Below are 19,498 nucleotides of genomic sequence, written 5' to 3'. Positions count from 1 at the left end.
AGCCCAAAACAACGCACCCCGGCACCCCTCAATTTTTTTTAGCCTCGAATGGATTTTCAGACAAGCCCAATTTGGCGGGAAAAACACAAAAATGGCTACTCTACTTGGAAATGAGGGTTATGTAGGAGTGGAGGAGCCCCAGAGCATGAGAACACTTTGTGTGGATGGGTGTGTGGGTGTTTCTGCATCTCAATATAACAGGTATGGTCACAGTCTCATCCAGTGTATGGTGTACACCGTACACTCTGGATTCATATTTATCTCACTCTTTGAATAAGAATTGAAATTATGTGTAATATTCAATACATCAGTGGGTGTTTTTTATAGAAAGTGCATGCACACACACATTAACACACAGTCTTTTTCCTATTTGTACGTTTTTGAGCTGATTCTCTGAGTATAAAATAAACTGTCAGGCATAAAATGTATATGACAAACAATAAAAGCATCACACCAGGGGCTCTGGGCCTGAGTTTATCCTTTAAAAGGTGTTTATTAAAGGCAGCATTTCCAAACAGCACTACAGACAGGTGTAATAATAAGCATGTAAATGGATATACTGTCATCTAGTGGCCACATGGAATAAATGCAACAAGTCAAAAAACATTCATAGTTGTTTAAGCACTAGTTAGAAAGTGCTAAAGAATAACATGTGACATTTGATGCATTTTTTAAATTAATTACACCAAAAAGTCAGGTGTAAACTAGTACATCATTTCATGCAGTTATTTCTAAAGAGATAAACATATAGTGTCTTCTCAGCATCCAAAGATAGAAACAAACAAACTGCATCCAAGAAGGAGAAGATGTTCCTGTGCAAAACCTCAAGAGAGACAGAACAGCAACTTCTTAGCATCTTTGCCCACAAAAAGTACATTATTTACCTTCAGAACGTGGCCAATTTATAGGAAATTTCTATACTGTATTTCCACCTGGCAGTCCTGTTGTATTTGTTGTGGTTCGGTGAAAGGGTTTTATGTAGCACCAAAAAGAGTTTAACTATTGTTATGACTCTAAAAACACAGTTGTTACTACCATATTCAACCCTTTGGTATAGTAGTTGTCTGGTTCTGACACAAGAGTCTTTGCTGGACAGTGATATGTGTAAAACTACAGAACCTTTACAGTGCCCGGCACACTATTAATACTATTTTCTCACTACTGTCTATACTGTGCTGCCAGTAGCCAATCAATATTCACTACCCAAATAAATTAGCAGATTGAAGGAATGGGCACACTGTATTAAATTATTTTTTAAAATTAAAAGAGGGCATATTTTTGGGATAGTTTTTATGTGTTAGCTGACTTATGTATACACATGTAGGATTTGATTTTTTTGTGTTAGTATCTTTGGCTGTGTCCCAATTAAGTACAACACAGTAATACCACAATATATTTAATGCAGGCTTGACAGACCAGTACACACACAAAAAAGTGAAAACCAGTTTTGTAATAATAGAACACAACAGAATTAAACATTGCTAGGCTAGTGAATATGAAATATGAAAAAATGAATATGATCATGGGTGGCCCAAATCTTTGCCTATACAGTCTTTAAATCATGTTCCCAAAAAGTGTAAATGTCAGTCATACCTGAGTGCTCCTCCTTGTCTGTTGGAGGAGTGGCCGAAGATTCTGTTTAGAGATGAATGTGAATTATTAATGTGTTGTCTGTACAATGGTATAGAATAAAAACTTAACCCATAAGAGCCTAGACCCATTTCTGAATATTAATATTAAATTCAAAATGAAATCTGCATATGAAAACCTTTTTTTTTCTTACTGTTTGTACATGACTGTAAATATTTAAAGGCTAAAATCCTGATGTCACACAAATGACACAACAATTTCAGAACTTGTATTTTAACATTTTGTTGTAGAATTAGGTTCAGAACTGGTTATATGGAACGTAAAACCTTTAATTAAGGCATTTGAATGGTTAAATGGTTAGAACAGTGTTGCACAGATTATAAATATACTTTTAAATTATTAATATACTTTGATTCTTTTCAAAATCGTCTGCAACTCGATTAATCTTGCTAGATGATACTTGAAACCTATAATGTTGGAGTTTCATGCTGATTGTCTCAAATATATTTTACATACATGCAAGATTAATGTAGGTCTATTAACCAGAATGCCCAATGGGGACTCCTGATACAGGGACTGTTTATAAAGGGGCAGTGGTGGCTCAGCAGTTAGGGCATCTGGTTTTTGAAAATAGGGTTATGGGTTGGATACCTGGGTATTGACCCTGGTTGCTGCAGAGGTCGTTGCTCACTGCTCCAGGCACGTGTGCTCAGAATATCATTAGTACGTACAGTATGTATGTGTATGTGTATGTGTGTGTATACTGCTTAAGTAAGTCACTTTCTATCTGTCTAACATAAGTTGTTTTCAGACAGATAGATATCACCTTTGTACACCCACCTGCCCCCCGCACAAGCTCAATAGTGAAGTCTGAGAAATCGTGGCGTTTGCTGATGGAGCACACGTGCCTCCCGAAATCCTCCTCCTTCACTTCATCTATGACTAGAGTAACGTTCCCGGGCTTGTAGAGCACTGAGTAGCCGGCTGTGCAGTTCCTGTAGTTTTTGTGTTTGATGAAGTGGCAGAGCAGCTGCTTGCTGGGGCTCCTCCACTGTAGTGAGAGCTGGGGGATGCTTCCCTGGGCCTCGTAATCATACCGGCACGGCATGGAGAGACTCCGCGCTGGAGGGGACTGGAGCTGAAGTGCAGTCACTGTGGATCAGGGAGAACTAGGATGGGTATAGTGAAGTATATTATAGTATAATATAGTATAGTACAGTTTAGTATTGTTTTTTTTTATTGTCATTACACAAATTGTGGCCTCGCTGAAAAAAAAAGTCTTGGTAGTCATGCTGATCAACCAACTTGTTCAGGCTGATCATGTTGGTCATCCAGTATGTTCTTGCTGGTTGGTCCAAGCCTTGTCATACCGGTTTTCTAGCTTGGTCAGGGTGATTATGCTTTTAGACCAGTGAAATCAACAAACTCAAACAAAAACAAACCTATCTAGTCAAACAAATCTAGTCTACCATATTAACCAGCTTAAACTGGCTATGTTGTGTTTTTCAGTGAAATGTAGTTGTATTTAGCTGTCACCACTCACCTGGCCAAAAAAAGTCGCAATGCTGCATGCACAGACATCCCAAGTCGCAAAAGTTAATTCCCCCCCCCCCCCCCAAAAAAAAAAGAACAAAAAAAAACTTGCACACTTAACTTGCACAATTAATTTTACTTTTTTAAAATTAAATTTAGAGTACTCAGAGGTAAAATGAGTTTTATATTTTTTCTTTTTGGAAGGCCCTGCCTCTGCTTTCTCTGCCTCCGCCATGATCTGCTTTCTCTCACTGAACAATTCCCGTCCGGGAGGGGTTGAAAAACACTGCCTGCCCACACTAAAAACTGATTGGCTGTCTCACAGACTCTTTGCAGAGAACAGGCCAATCAGAACCCTCTCTGTTTTGTCTCTCTCCTTCCCACACTCGATTAGAGAAAAAAAGTCTGTCGCCTGTGTGCAGTGCACTTTTGGGGCACTGGTTCTGAATTCCCGGAGATTATATGTGACTCGCGGGCATCAGGGAGCCACTACCGAAATGCGGGAGACTCCCGCAGCTTCAGGGAGACTTGGTTTGTCTGCATGCATTCTCTATGGCATTGTTTCGATAAGCTTCTGCAATGTCACAAGATTTATTACAATCCAGTGTTGCGTTAATTTTTCACCAATTAAAAAATGTATTAAAGATGGTAGAGTCTGACCACTGCACAAAGTCTTCTCCAGCACATCCCAAAGATTCTCAATGAGGATAAGATCTGGACTCTGTGGTGAACAATGATGATCTTATGCTCCCTGAATCACTCTCTCACAATTCCAGCCCCATGAATCCTGACATTGTCATCTTGGAATATGTCCATGTCATCAGGGAGGAAAAAAAACATTGATGGAATAACCTGGTCAATATTCAGTATATTCAGGTAGTCAGCTGACATCTTTCTTTCAGCACATGACCTTCTTCAATCTGTATGCTCCCAATCAAATCGAAGCCTTTTTCCCAGTTAGCCTCACTGATTAGTTGTTCTTTTAGGCTACACAGATGTTAAATTCCTTGAGTTGTTTTTTTATTTTTTTATTTCACCAAACATTTAAGTGATTGCTGATCACAATCTTTCCCGCCACATTTCTTCCTCAAAGACAATGGGTCCCCAGTATCCTTCCAGCGTTGGACAGTTATTAGCATTCTCCTTAGATGTTTTTTATGCTTGATGCATGATAATGATTTGACCCTTCTCAAAAAGATTGACAATTTTTCCACAACCAAGGGATGTTAAACATGGTTGTTTCAGAAATGAGAAGCAACTCATTGCACCAGTTGGGGTTAATTAACGTGTTGCCAGCTGAAAGATAATCGCTCATGCAGTACTTATCCAATAAAAGGCTCATACCTATTTGCTTAGTTAATCCAGGTGGGGACTAGGCAGTGTACTTCGAAAATCAAACATGTATTTGAATCAAACCTTTGCAAAAGTCAGTATATATGATGTCATAATTCCAAACACTTATTCTAAATATTAATAATAAATTTCAGCTCCTGATAACATATGGAAAACAATTATCCCCATTTTTGTCAATGTTTAGTTTACTACATACTTTGAACACACATACACTGTCCCCTACACAGGGTGTCAAAAAATAATGATTGATGAATCTACCAATAAAAATTCTCCAAAATTACCTGAAATACACTCATTTTATTCATAGACTTCCTTTTAGTTTGGAAGTTTTTTGTTGTTGCTGTTTTGGAGATACATATTTTTAATAGAAAAAGATGAAATGTTATTTGAAATTGTTATAATAAACTTTTCCATGTAGCAACTACAGAGACAAGACATTTTTGGGTCTATCTCACCTTCTCCAGAATTATAATGATGATTCTGTGAATTATGCCATTAATTAATTAATTAATTTATTTAAATGAATGATGCAGTAAAGTGATACAGTAATCACCTTTAGTATTTTTAGCTATTGGTCTCTTGTGTGTTTGGAACTGAATGTTTGAATTATTATTTACCCAAAAATACTCAACTTCATTTTACAATTTGTACCTTCTCATCTCTTGTTATATCTCAAAAACTTTTTATACTGTATTAAATATATTAGATGTGTTCTGATGTGTTGTTGCTGTGAAACACTCCTTGTAGCTTCAACATAAATAAAGCCAAACAGCTAAACTGCAATTAGCTAGAGGATATTCTGACCTGATCATAAAACCAATGAATTCAAAACGAGCTGTTTTCTAACTTGTTTTTTGTTTCTGTATGAATACATTTTAAAACACTGCACATATTATTATTTTATTTTAAAAAGGCACATAAATGAGTTCCCTATAATCAAATAACAGTTCTCAGTACTAAATAGAGTGAATAGTAAGTGATGGGCTGATGAAATTGATGAAATCTATCCACCTGATGCAACCCAGTGTTAAATATTATTTGAATATTCTTCCTCATACAAATATTTATGTTTGCCAGTTTCAGAAAATTTCACCAGCTTGTGTTTAAATTATTTATGATAATAATAATGATCTGGACCAAAACACAGACTGTAGTTCTGCTCAGCACATATTTTAACACTCAAGCACTTATTAGCATTTATAACATCCAGAATAAACATTCAGTAAACAACAATATCTTACCTTTTAGAGCAAAAAGACACAGCAGTACCAATCTCAGCATCAAGCCTGGCATATCCATAGACGAAATTCCAAGAAACTAAAGAAATTGAAATGTGACTACAGTATATAGATATAGATATAAATGCTACTGCCCCTAATATAGTTTCACTGTGGGCTGGAGGACTGGTCACACTGACCAGTTCAAAACCTACAAGCATGCCAGTTCAAATGTTGGTTTCATTTCCCAAGAACTTGCCTGAACAGGAGAGGGAGTGTAGTGTGCAGTTTGAATGTGAGGTTATTCCCATTGGATCATGTTCCCCAAAGGTTATACAGTAACATATCCTTGGGAAGAGAGAATAAGCGTTTAATGCATTCAGCCTCTGACATTTTTGAGAAAGACGGAACATCCACCTTCTCTTTAGACATAAATAAAACATTCAGAGATGCCTTCCCTCGTCTTTTACAGCCACGCTGCATAACTCCATTCATTCCTCGCTCTCTCGCTTTCCTTGTCTTTGTCTCGCTTCTTCATCTGGAAAGGCCCTGCTGACACACGGAGGTTTTGCTTTGGCTTGTGCTTCTGTATAAATTGCTGATTTCTCTTTGTAGAAAGTGAAAGGGCAGAGAAAGTCACACCACAACAAAATCTAGCACACAATAGTCCTTCCAGCTGACATCCACAGAGTGACTCAGTGTCTATTATGCAAAGCCGTGGCCTGAAACTGAGAGTTCAGACACAAAAACATACACACATATATGTCCTCCCACCGACAAACCCACAGACTGTATGTTACTGCATGCACATGACCACGCAGACACATAGTGCCAGTTTACACCTGTCATTTGCATGCATTTCATATCCAGATAGTATCTGAATATAGTTTGACTGAATTCTCTTTACACTTGTCATTAAAATGTGTTTCAGATTAGCTGAGATCTGCAGCTAGCAGGTTTAATATCTAGACCAGTTATTGACTGTGAGACGACCGCAGCGTCTGTATACGGCCAATGGGATCAAATAAAGATCCAGAACCACGTGTCCAACCAGCATACAGAATCTTCTGCATAGTATTGCTCGTTCTCGCATGCGTTTAGTTCTCACTAGCTTTAATTTCAAAATTTAATTTAGAGAGCAGCCAGAAAAGTGTGTGATTTGTCAAGATGAAAAATTGTGTAACTGTGTAAACCAACATGGCCCTGTGTGAAAAATATATAAAATAAAATAAATTTCTCTAGCCACACCAAGGTCTGATTACTGCCACACCTGTTCTCAATCTAGAAATCACTTAAATAGGAGCTGCCTGACAAAGCTAAGTAGAACAAAAGATATTTGAAAGTTAGACATCATGCCAATATCCAAAGAAATTCAGGAAGAAAGGAAGTAATTGAGATCTATCAGTCTGGAAAAGTTGACCAAAATTAGCCCATTATTAGATTTGTGAATAATACTTAAAAAAGTAACACTTGCTTTCTTCCTTAATAATAAAAACCTTCATTTAAAAACTGCATTTTGTGTTTACCGTATTTTTCGGACTATAAGGCGCACTTAAAAACATTTAATTTTCACAAAAATTGACAGTGCGTCTTACAGTTTTTCTCCATTGGTTTGGCTCATTTCTTGAAACTGAGATGACATTCTCAAAATAACATGGACAAATTCCCAAACTAACTTGCAGTTTCTCATAACAGAATGGCATTTCTCATTGCTTTCATCACATTTCAAATGCTTTGTACACGTCTCAAGCACTTAGTACATCTTTGCAAATGGTTTTGTACAAGTAGCCTACACTTAACACAATCATCCTACATTTAGTACATTTTCCAAAAGAATGCATCTTGTTGATCTATCTTAATTGGTTAGTTCTCAGTGTAATGGTTGTTCTCTTCAAAACATGTCAGCACAATTTCATCATATAAGTCATCATCTGCAGAATAGTCTGCTCAATTCTCAAAATGAATTAAGAAATTGTAATACAATACAGAACACATATTTTGGAACATTTCATAAATTCATTACAATCAGGTGAGTAGGTAACAGATGAAAGCAGGTTTTGACGAAAATGAGTGTCCCACATTACTGGTGACCAATCCATCAGTTTGTTGTCTATTATTTTGAATGCTGGCATTGCTCTATATACAGTGGATATAAAAAGTCTACACACCCCTGTTCAAATGCCAGGTTTTTGTGTTGTAAAAAAATTAAAGCAAGACAAATAATTTCATAACTTTTTTCACATTTAATGTGACCTATAACCTGTACAATGCAATTGAAAAACAAACATAAATCTTTACAGCGAAAAAATATAAAACAAAAAACTTAAAATCACCTGGTTAAATACATATAACTAATACTTTGTTGCAACATCTTTTGCATCTATTACAGCACTCAGTCTTTTTGGGTAGGAACCTATCAGCGTGACACATCTTGATGTGGCAAAATTTGCCCACTCTTCTTTGCATAATTGCTCAAAATCTGACAAAATGTGAGGGCATCTCCTGTGCCCAGCCCTCTTCAGATTACCCCACAGATGTTCAATGGGATTCAGGTCTGGATTCAGGCTGGGCCATTCCAAAGCCTTAATCTTATACCGCTGAAGCCATTCTTTTGTTGATTTAGATGTGTCCTTTGTGTCATTGTTGTGCTGAAAGATGAAGTTCCTTTTCATCTTCAGTTTTCTACCAGAGGCCGAAGGTTTTTGCCAATACTGACTGGTATTTGGAACTGTTCAAAATTCCGTCCACCCTGAATAAAGCCCCAGTTCCAGCTGAAGAAAAACAGCCCCAAAGTATGATGCTGCCACCACCATGCTTCACTGTAGGTATGCTGTTCTTTTGGTGACGAGCAGTGTTGCTTTTGCGCCTAATATACCTTTTGGAATTATGTCCAATACGTTTAACCTTGGTTTCATTAAACCATAACACATTTTCCCACATGCGTTTGGTAGATATCAGATGAATTTTTGGAAAATTAAGTAGAGCTTAGATGTTTTCTGGATGTTTGTTTTGCACAGACATATGAAAAAGTCGGCAGATTGTTGTCACATGTACTACACAGCCAGTACTTGCCAGAAATTCTTGCAGCTCCTTCAGTGCTGCTGTCGGCCTCTTGGCAGCCTCCTAGACCAATTTTCTTCTTGTCTTATCATCAATTTTTGTCAAATGTCTTGTTCTTGGTAATGTCTTGTTGTGCCATGTTTTCTCCACTTGATGATGACAGTCTTCAAAGTGTTCCATGGTATATTTAATGACTTTTGTAGCCTTCACTTGACTGATATCTATGAATAATGAGATACCTCTGATGCTCTGGCATCTCTTTGTGGACCATGGCTTGTGCTGAAAGATGTGGCTACAAAAATATCAGGACAAGCCTACTAGAACAGTTAAACTTTATTTGGAGTTGATCAGAGGCACTTTAATTGTTGACAGGTGTGTGCTGACTCCAATTTAAAGTGAGTTTGAAGGTTATTGGTTAAATTTGAACACAGCAACACCCCTAGTTATAAAAGGGTGTGCACACTTATGCAACCTCAATATCTCAGTTGTTTATTTTTACTTCACCTCCCTGAAAGATTTCTGTTTGTTTTTCAATTGCATTGTACAGGTTATAGGTCACATTATAGGTAGAAATTATTTGTCTTATTGTAATTTTTTTTACATCACAAAAACCTACCATTTGAACAGGGGTGTGTAGACTTTTTCTATCCACTGTATACATCTTGGCCTGGTGCTAGTTCTTTGATGCTAGTCCTGTGATTATATAACGATGATATAGTCCTGTGATGATATAATGATTATATAGTCCTGTGGCGATCAGTGTAGAGGATGGCTCAGGCATTCTTCCCACAGTGCATTGCTAAAGAACATATCAGATGCAATGTTGATGAGAATTTATGGCCAAACAGACTGCAGCGGATGGATGGCCAGGAAGGTGATGGAGAGAGGGGAGTGACACAGAGTAGTCAGAATGTTACTGTATTGCATTTGTGATGCTTGACTATTTTTTTACCTACTGTAATGTATTTTGTTTTGTTTTTGCAGGTTTTTGTAATTTGTATACATAGTATATTTGATACATTTTCCTTAGTATTTTCTTTTCTTTCTACCTACAGTAATGTGTAAAAATGTACTTGTAAATAAAAATAGTTACAATTTCCTCAGCAGAAAGAGTGCAGTGTGTGTGGTGTGAACATTGTATTCCTTTAGCTAGACCTCTGCCATAAAGACAAAACATCTAAGCATTTTGACTTGCAGTACTTACACAATGCCAAAGGGACAATGCATTTTGGGGGCACTGATGATTTGTGTGAGAAAGGAAATCAGTTTTGACACGTGGGTAAACTGTTTTTGGAGCGATATGAGCAGTGATGAGGATCCATGTAGTTTTGCTGCACCGTCCAGTTTATTTTGACAGATGGACAAAATTAATGAAAATGTGCCAAAGCAATTGAGAAGGATCTATGCCATTTTTATGGTACTGACTATTTATATGGGAGAAAGACTTCATTTTGAAGCAAGAATGAACGTTTTGGGAGACATATGACATTTTGCTGGTTATCTGAAGTGTTGTGAAGAACTGTAAGTCTGTTTGGCCAATTTACCTTTTAGTTATAGGAATGTCATCTCAGTTTCAAGAAATGAGCCAAACCAATTGAGAAAAACTGTATAATACGGTGCGCCTTTTGTATGGATTTTACTCGTCAGGTTGTAAGGAGCAGTAAACACACACTCCGTGCAGCGTTATAGAGAGTTTCAGTGCTATACAGAGTCCAGAGCCGTGCAGCTCCGAGGCTGAGCAGCAATAGCATTAGCTAGATGCTAACCGCTAAGCTAGCTAGCTTATTCACTGAGATCAGTATTATCTAAATTTTACTCGTCAGGTTGTAAGGAGCAGTAAACACACACTCCGTGCAGCGTTATACAGAGTTTCAGTGCTATACAGAGTCCAGAGCCGTGCAGCTCCGAGGCTGGAGCAGCAAATAGCATTAGCTAGCTTATTCACTGTTCAGAGATCAGTATTATCAAAATTTTACCCGTCAGGTGTAAGGAGCAGTAAACACACACTCCGTGCAGAGCAGCAATAGCATTAGCTAGATGCTAACCGCTTAGCTAGCTAGCTTTTTCACTGTTCAGAGATCAGTATTTTCTAAATTTAGCACTTTTAATACTGCTGGAGCAGTATTATTAGAGTTAGATGCTAATCGCTAAGCGTTCACCGTTCAGAGGTGAGTTATCGGCCTGTAAGTCTGTGCTGCTTTGCCTGGCTAGCATTAGCTAGATGCTAAGCGCTAACTCTCTCAGAGGTGAGTTTTATCAGCCTGTAATCTGCTTGTTTACAGTGTTAAAACAAGCTACGGGGGACGAATCGCTAGCTAATATCTCACTGTCTTACCAGAACACGCAGGATTACTCAGTGTAACGCTGTCGTTTAAGTTTGGGTTAACTTTACTAGTTTAGGTGACTAGCTAGCGTGCTAGCGGATAGCTATGCTAACGCTGGTGCAGCAAGCCTTAGTGGACATCTGGAAATCTAAGCTTACTGTAAATAAACTGAAGCACGTTACTCACCCAAATAAACAGTTTTCAGGAGAGGAATCTGTGTAGATTAATATCCAGCACTCGTTTGACTTTGAAAGAGCTAGATTTATATATACTGAGACGCTCCACCGGCAAGCGACCACCCCCGGTGGGGGAAGGGAAACATGGCGCCACCCCTGTTCACTTTGATATAGGCACCCTTTCTAGTGTCACTTAACGCGCCTTATAATGCGATGCGCCCTATGTATGGAAAAATAGCAGAAAATAGGCGTTCTTTGATAGTGCGTCTTATAATACGGTGCGCCTTATAGTCCGAAAAATACGGTACTTGTGTTGTCTTTGACTAATATTTTAAATATGTTTGATGATCTGAAACATTTAAGAATGCCAAACTGTAATGTGAAACAGGCATAAACGTCTGTTTCAATACACACGTTTAACAATTAAAACATTCTACCAGAAGGTTATATATTACATATATGAAAAAAAAAACATTCCCAGCATGCCCCAGACTCTTACTCCAAATGTCACATGATTCTTCCCCAGTGTGTCCTGATTGTTTCCACCTGTGTTTAGACACACCCAAGATGGCGGCGCGTTAACACGCAGCGGCCGCTCCGGGTCCGTTAAATGGTGCTTTTGTGTTACTATTTGTCGTTTTTTCCGTTTATTTCCTGCAAATATGTGCATCGGAACACCCGTGCACATGTTCTACCACCCCCAGACCCTGCTACAGTGGAGAAACCAGCCAGAAAACACTACTTGAGCTTAGCCTGCTAAGAGACCCAGGCCGCCAGCCCGCTGTGTTTCCTGACGCCGGAGCCCAGCGGAAGTGCCATCGCAAGCGGTGCGATCGTAAGCGGAAGCGCGGAAAGAGAGCCGGGATCCGCGCGAGGCTAAAGGCTAGTCCTAGCCGGCCGGCTATACCATCGCTCTTTCTTGCAAACGTCTGTTCCCTTGACAATAAACTGGACTACATCCGACTCCAGCGAACTACCCAGCATGAGTTCAGAGACTGCTGTGTTTTGGTTTTTGTGGAATCGTGGCTTAACGACAACATTCCGGACAGCGCCATTCAGCTAGCCGGGCTAACCGCGTTCAGAGCCGATAGAAGCGCGGCTCTATCCGGGAAGACCCGCGGTGGAGGCGTGTGTGTTTACATCAACACAGAATGGTGTAACAACGCTGTGACTGTCGCCAAACACTGCTCTCCGCTGGTGGAGTTCCTGATAGTCAAGTGCAGACCTTTTTATTTAGTACGGGAGTTCTCCGCCGTGCTAATAGCTGCTGTCTACATTCCACCCAGTGCAAGCATTGGTGCTAATGCTAAAGAGGCTCTGTGTGAACTCTATCGGACTATCAGCGATCTGCAAAACAAACACCCAGACGGACTGTTTATTATCGCCGGAGATTTCAACCACGCAAATCTCAAGTCAGTGCTCCCTAAATTCCACCAACATGTGAACTTTGCAACGAGAGGAGCGAGCGCGTTGGATCTTGTTTATACAAACATCCCCAGCGCGTACCGGGCGGAGCCCCGCCCCCACCTCGCTTTCTCGGATCACATGTGTGTTTGGCTGACACCAACATACACACCACTCATCAGACGCTCCAGACCAGTTCAGAAGCAGGTGAAAACCTGGCCGGCAGGCTCCATCTCTGCCCTTCAGGACTGTTTTGAGTGCACTGCATGGGACATGTTCAGGGAGGCTGCTACAGAAGGCGATTCTGTTGATTTGGAGGAGTATGCAGCATCAGTCACTGGCTACATCAGCAAGTGTATTGATGATGTCACTGTCTCCAAGACCATCACCACACGCCCAAACCAGAAGCCTTGGATGACTGCTGAGGTACGTGCGCTGCTGAGGACCCGCGACTCGCCTTCAGAGTGGGTGACAAGGTGGCCCTGAGGAAAGCGAGAGCCGACCTGTCAAGAGCTATCAGAGTGGCAAAGCGCGCACACGCCCAGAGAATCCACAGCCACTTCAAGGACACGGGTGATGCGCGGCGCATGTGGCAGGGCATCCAGGCAATCACCAACTACAGGACAATGCCACCGTCCTGTGAACGTGATGCCTCCCTCCCTGATGCCCTAAACAACTTTTATGCACGGTTTGAGGCACAAAACAACACGATGGCGAGAAAGACCATGCCCAAGCCGGACGAGCAGGTGTTGTGCCTGACTGCAGTGGATGTGAGGAACACTCTGCGCAGAGTCAACCCACGAAAAGCTGCAGGACCAGACAACATCCCCGGAAGAGTGCTCAGGGAGTGCGCAGACCAGCTGACAGATGTTCTCACGGACATCTTCAACATCTCCCTGTGCAGCGCCACTGTCCCAACGTGCCTCAAGTCCACCACCATCGTCCCCGTGCCGAAGAAGTCCACAGTGTCCTGCCTCAATGACTACCGTCCCGTTGCACTTACACCCATCATCATGAAGTGCTTCGAGAGGCTAGTCATGAGGAACATCAAGACACAACTGCCCTCTTCACTGGACCCCCTGCAGTTTGCGTATCGTCCCAATCGCTCCACGGACGATGCCATCACCACCACCCTTCATCTCTCCCTCACCCACCTGGAGAAGAAGGACACTTACGTCAGAATGCTGTTTATAGACTTCAGTTCAGCATTCAACACCATCATCCCACAGAACCTCACCAGGAAGCTAAGCTCGCTCGGCCTCAACACCCCCCTCTGCAACTGGATCCTGGACTTTCTGACGGGGAGACCCCAGTCAGTCCGGTTCGGGGGCAGCACCTCCAGCACCATCACACTGAACACGGGGGCCCCCCAGGGCAGTGTCCTGAGTCCTCTGCTGTTCACCCTGCTGACTCATGACTGTGCTGCAAAACACAGTTCTAACAGCTTTATCAAGTTCGCCGATGATACAACCGTGCTGGGTCTCATCACCAAAGGCGACGAGTCAGCATACAGAGAGGAGGTGCAGCGGCTGACAGACTGGTGTGCAGTCAACAACCTTCACCTGAATGTGGACAAGACAAAGGAAATGGTTGTTGACTTCAGGAGAGCACAACACACCCACTCTCCACTCAACATCGACGGGTCCTCTGTGGAGATTGTTAAGAGCACCAAGTTCCTTGGTGTCCACTTAGCAGATAACCTCACCTGGACCCTGAACACCAGCTCTACAGCCAAGAAAGCCCAGCAGCATCTCTACTTCCTCCGGAAGCTGAGAAAGGCCGGTCTCCCTCCACCCATCCTCACACTCTTCTATAGAGGGACCATTGAGAGCATCCTGAGCAGCTGCATCACTGCCTGGTTTGGGACCTGCAACCGTCTCTGACCGCAAGACCCTCCAGCGTATTGTGAGGACAGCTGAGAGGATCATCGGCGTCTCTCTCCCCTCCATCACGGACATTTACACCACCCGCAGCATCCGCAAAGCAACCAGCATTGTGAATGACCCCACTCATCCCTCACACGAACTGTTCTCCCTCCTGCCTTCGGGAAGAAGGTACCGCAGCATCCGGTCCAGCACGACCAGATTCTGCAACAGCTTCTACCCCCAAGCCATCAGACTCCTTAACTGCAGAGACTGAACTGATGGTTTTTCTGTACATGCACACACACTCTTACCCCACTTACCCCAGAAAATGGAAAGCACTAAAAACCCTACTACCTCACTGGACTCTATTGCACACTGTGTAATAGAGTAATTACTACCTCACCTGGTCCTTTTTACACACTGCAAAATTTGCACACTGTCTTGTTATTTATTATTCTTTGTCTGTATGGTGTTGTATTGTCTGTCTGCACTTTTGTACTGTTGCACTATTGTTCTGTCTACACTGTGTTTATGTGCACCATGGTCCCTGGAGGTATAGCTGAAATGACAATAAAAACCACTTTGACTTTTGACTTTGACTTGTTCCCCCCTGTATATTTATCCCTTGTTTTGTCACAGTGTTTGTCCTGTTTTCCAGTCCTGTTTAGTCTAGTTTGACCTTTTGCTTTGTTTTCTTGTTTTACGAGTTTAGCCTAGCCTTTGATTCTGTTTATTCCTGTAAACGACCCAGTTTTTGTTTATTAGAACTCACATTTTTTTGCTACTTCGCACCTGTCTCATCCTGTCTGTCCTGTCCTGGACTGTTTGTGACAGAAATAGGTGCTGTGATGTGTGTTACATCAGAGTTTTTAATTATTAAAATATAAACAAAATGCTAAAGAGACTATTTTCCACAACAAGAAAAATAAAATATGGGACTGAAACTGATTCAATTATTTGAATATTCAAAAACTGTATCTATAGGCTCTTATGGGTTAATGACATACTGCATATTGCAGGAGCTCACAGTCATTCATCTTAAACCGATTAGCATGCCTACTGTGATTCTCTTTAGAGGCTGCATTATTCTGTTGGAGGCACAGACTAAATCTGAAGCAGGGAAGTCAATAAGAGAAGCAACCGTGCAGAATAGCCAAACAAGGTCCTGGATGAGGTCTAATTCACTCTAACCCTGCAGTTCCATTTATTAAACAGTAACTCAGCATTATGAATCACATGAATCTTCACAAACCCCAGACATTCCAAAGGCACTGAAATTAAAGCTGTCAGAGTCGTTAATGAATGGCGTTATCTTTCCACCAACCCCATCCAGGCTATCGGATTAAGTAAATCATGACGCTAATGCAATATTTATGAGATTAGCTGCATTTGACAGACAGTCATTTTTGCCTACCCTACTAGCAAAGGCTACTTGAGGTGCTTTTGTATGACAGCATCAACACAGCAATGTTTCGATATGGTGTACACTTAAAAATCAGTGAGGATACTCCAGCTTCTGTCCAGCACTTGTGTCAGTTGTGCTGTGTGAGTGTGCATTCCATTCCATTTATATGCACAAGATGATTCAGTGTATTGTTCTTTTTTTGCCCAAAAGCAGTAGTGCAGTTGTGTAATATTACAAAAAAATAATAATAATAAACACCATGAAAAGTTTGAAAAAAATGTTAATGGTTGTGGCAGTATGGACAGCAACAGCAGTTTGTGCTGCTGACTATTTTGTATACAATACTTTGGCAGACCAGCTAAGACAGGCTTAATGAGCAAGTCAAAAGTCTCACAAATTCTTAAGGGGAGCATAATATGCAAAACTCACTTTTTGCATGCGTTTGTATTTCCATTTGGGTCTCCAAGCATGAAAAAAAAATCCATCCACCCGTTTTCTGTCAGTCATCTGACAGAGTTTGGTGTGAGGAATCGTATGCTTCTATGAGCCGCTTGGATAGCTCCCTTATTGTGATGTCAAAACAAAGTAAACCTGCATAGAACCACCCTGGCACCAGTGGGGTTGTTAACCAAAGCTGGTCTAATGCTTTATTGTTTAAACTTACATGGTGTTTTTCACTGGCATGCAAAAAACCTTGTGCATCCATCTACATTTTTGCCTTGACCAGAAAGTGTCCTTCTATATTATTTCAGAATTCCATGATAAATAGACTAAAATAAATGCTCCTAAATGACCTGGAATAAATATATATAAATATTTTTCATTGCCGTTATCGAAGGTGTACAGGGTTCTTTTCTTCTCTTGTGAAGTTGCCTTGGGGAATGGCGGTGGGCAGATTCAGATACCACAACCCACACAGATTACCGTGACGTTCCAAAGAAGTAATGGTTCAAATAAGAAAATGCTGACTACAGACTATATACCGAATTTTTCGGAGTATAAGGCACACTAACACTCCTTTTATTTTCCCAAAAATCAACAGTGCGCCTTATGTATGAATTCTTTTGGTCAGGTTGTAAGGAGAAGAAAAGCCACTCCACTGAAGTACAGCATTATAAGAGAGTTTCAATTAAGTTTCTCCAGTGCTGAGGCTGAGTGCTGCAGCATTAGCATTAGCCGCTAACTGCAGTGCTAGCTCTTTCGTTGTTTAGAGGTGAATATATCAGATCTGTGGTCTGTGCATTTACCATGTTAAAACAAGCTACATGGAAGGAACCGCTAGCTGTTAGCACCATGGGTTACCGGAACACTAAGGGTTTCTCAGTTTAGTAGGCGGCATTTACTAGCGCTGCTAACCGCAGCTGGCTAGCACTGCTTACCAGAGCTGGCTAAGTGCTTGCTAATCTCAAGTGCTCACCCTTAGACAAAATCCGGAAAAAAACAAATACGATAGTCCGAAAAAAGGTAATCCTTATGGTTCCTTTAATAAAGGAGTGAGTACACGACATCTAAATTGGTCCTCCTCTGTTGTGAGTTTGTTCATCCCAAAAGCATGATCCCATTCTTTGTGTTCCAAGCAGAGTTGCCACCTGTCCCGGTTTTCCCAGGACTGTGCCTCTTTTTAATATTTGGTCCCAGAAAAATAAAAATCTCTTTTAATCACAAGCAAAGCTCACGCCAGCACAGATAAGCAGGTGCGCAGCACTTCCTTCTCATAATTAATGTATTTGAAATATTCTTAGCTTTAAACAACCCTACTTCTCAAAGCCGTCTCTGAATCTATTACATCAAGTATCGAATATTTGTGGGCAGCTGTCAGTATGACAGTTTCCTGTTTTTTTGTCAGACACAGGTGGCAATTCTAGTTTCAAGTTTAGGATTTTTTGTAAACAATTAAACAAAAAATTGTATGTTAATAGATTATAAAAAAGCAACATTTTAAAATATTTACAACAGTACACATACATTTACAACATTTAAAACTACTACAGATAAAACAGATACATTTTCCATTTAACAGAAATATGCAGCGTGCAGCTTGAGATAAAGTTTATAACAAGATTTTAAAAATGTTAATAAAGTGTTACATATGGGCAATGGAAAGTTCTACTGAAATGATATCAAGCTTTGACAAAATCCATTGATGTCTTTAGACTCCTTTAGCTGATCAGCAGCTTTTTTACAGCTGTTAAGTCAAAAAGGAAAAGTATTTTCTGCTGCACTAGGATTAAATGAGGAGAATCTTTGATCTTTAAAGCAGGGCCAGAAACGACAATGTCTAAATCGGAATGAGCACATGAGGGAACAACACATGTTGTCTAAAACGCAGTGGTGTGCAGTGAGGCCCTTCTAACCCTTCAGAGAAGGGGTGACAATAAATGCATGTAAATAATTACATAATTTTTAAGCAGGATATATATATATCATAGCTATTGTAAGTGTAAGAATTTATTTTATAAATTAACTAAAATAAAAAACAGCAACTAATTCAAAGCATTAGTCTGTGTTTTTTTAGTTGCTACAGGTCTCTTATCTGACTGACAGCGGTTTTAACCAATGAAAGCTTTTTAAAATGGCTTCTGCCCCCACGTGACTGCGTGCTCCTTTTCCTGATTTTGAGAAGGGTGTAGTAATGAGTCTATTAGCAAAGTCGAAGCAAGTCTAACCAATCAGATTCATGATTTTCACTCCGGGGGCGGGGCCATGGCTATGTAACCCCTTCTCATCGCTGTGTTAAAGGTGTTACGCGTTGCTTAGTCGTAAATTAATGCTGGATTAATTTAATAGTTAGCTAACTATCATGGAACTGTGGCTGCAAATGAGACACATATTGTGTCATATTATATTAAAAAACCCTTTTTAAAGGCTTTCCTTCAATGTGCAACTAAATCACAATAACAGGCCGCCTGACTGGTGAGTTTTTGTGTGTACCTAATGTTTTGACTGCTCTGGCGTACTGTACATACAAATGAGTGATCTTTGTTGAACGGTTGTACTTGTAGGCAATTTAAGCATTTATTGTTGAGTCTATTGTATATTTTTGTAGTTTGTAGCTGTACTTGTGGGCTGTTGATTTGTATTAAGTTAATATAACTAAGTCAAGAGAGAGAATATGTAGTTATTGTAATATTTGTCTATGTGTCGGTCGGTCGGCGGCGAGGTAGGGGGGTATGGGGGGTGGTTGCAGAAGGGGTACCCGCTATATTCACTGCACGCCACTGCTAAAACGGCTTTACACAAAGTTTTATTTTCACTTTTATAGTTTCAGTAAGTCATACTATATGCTCAGCCACGTTCCTCTAACAGCTTGCTGCAGTGAGGCGTGAAGGGAGAGCTCACAGTCGCTATAGCATGCAGTGCTGCTGTACATTCTGGCTAACATCCTCCACCCTGTCATTAAGCTTTACCTCAGCGCACCATCATGACTGACCCCTGATGGAGAGAGACTCGTACACACACTCGTCATTAGACACGGTGGGATGAGCCCCAGATCATGGCCACTTGTCACTTTGGCACCATTAGCTTGCTTGGCTGAATTTTTACAGCTTCATTTCCCCACCTACATGTGACA

The sequence above is a fragment of the Astyanax mexicanus genome, chromosome 1 (assembly GCF_023375975.1).
Source record: "Astyanax mexicanus isolate ESR-SI-001 chromosome 1, AstMex3_surface, whole genome shotgun sequence".
Taxonomy (NCBI): domain Eukaryota; kingdom Metazoa; phylum Chordata; class Actinopteri; order Characiformes; family Acestrorhamphidae; genus Astyanax; species Astyanax mexicanus.
The sequence above is the reverse complement of the archived record's forward strand: the minus strand, read 5'-3'. Positions refer to the sequence as shown.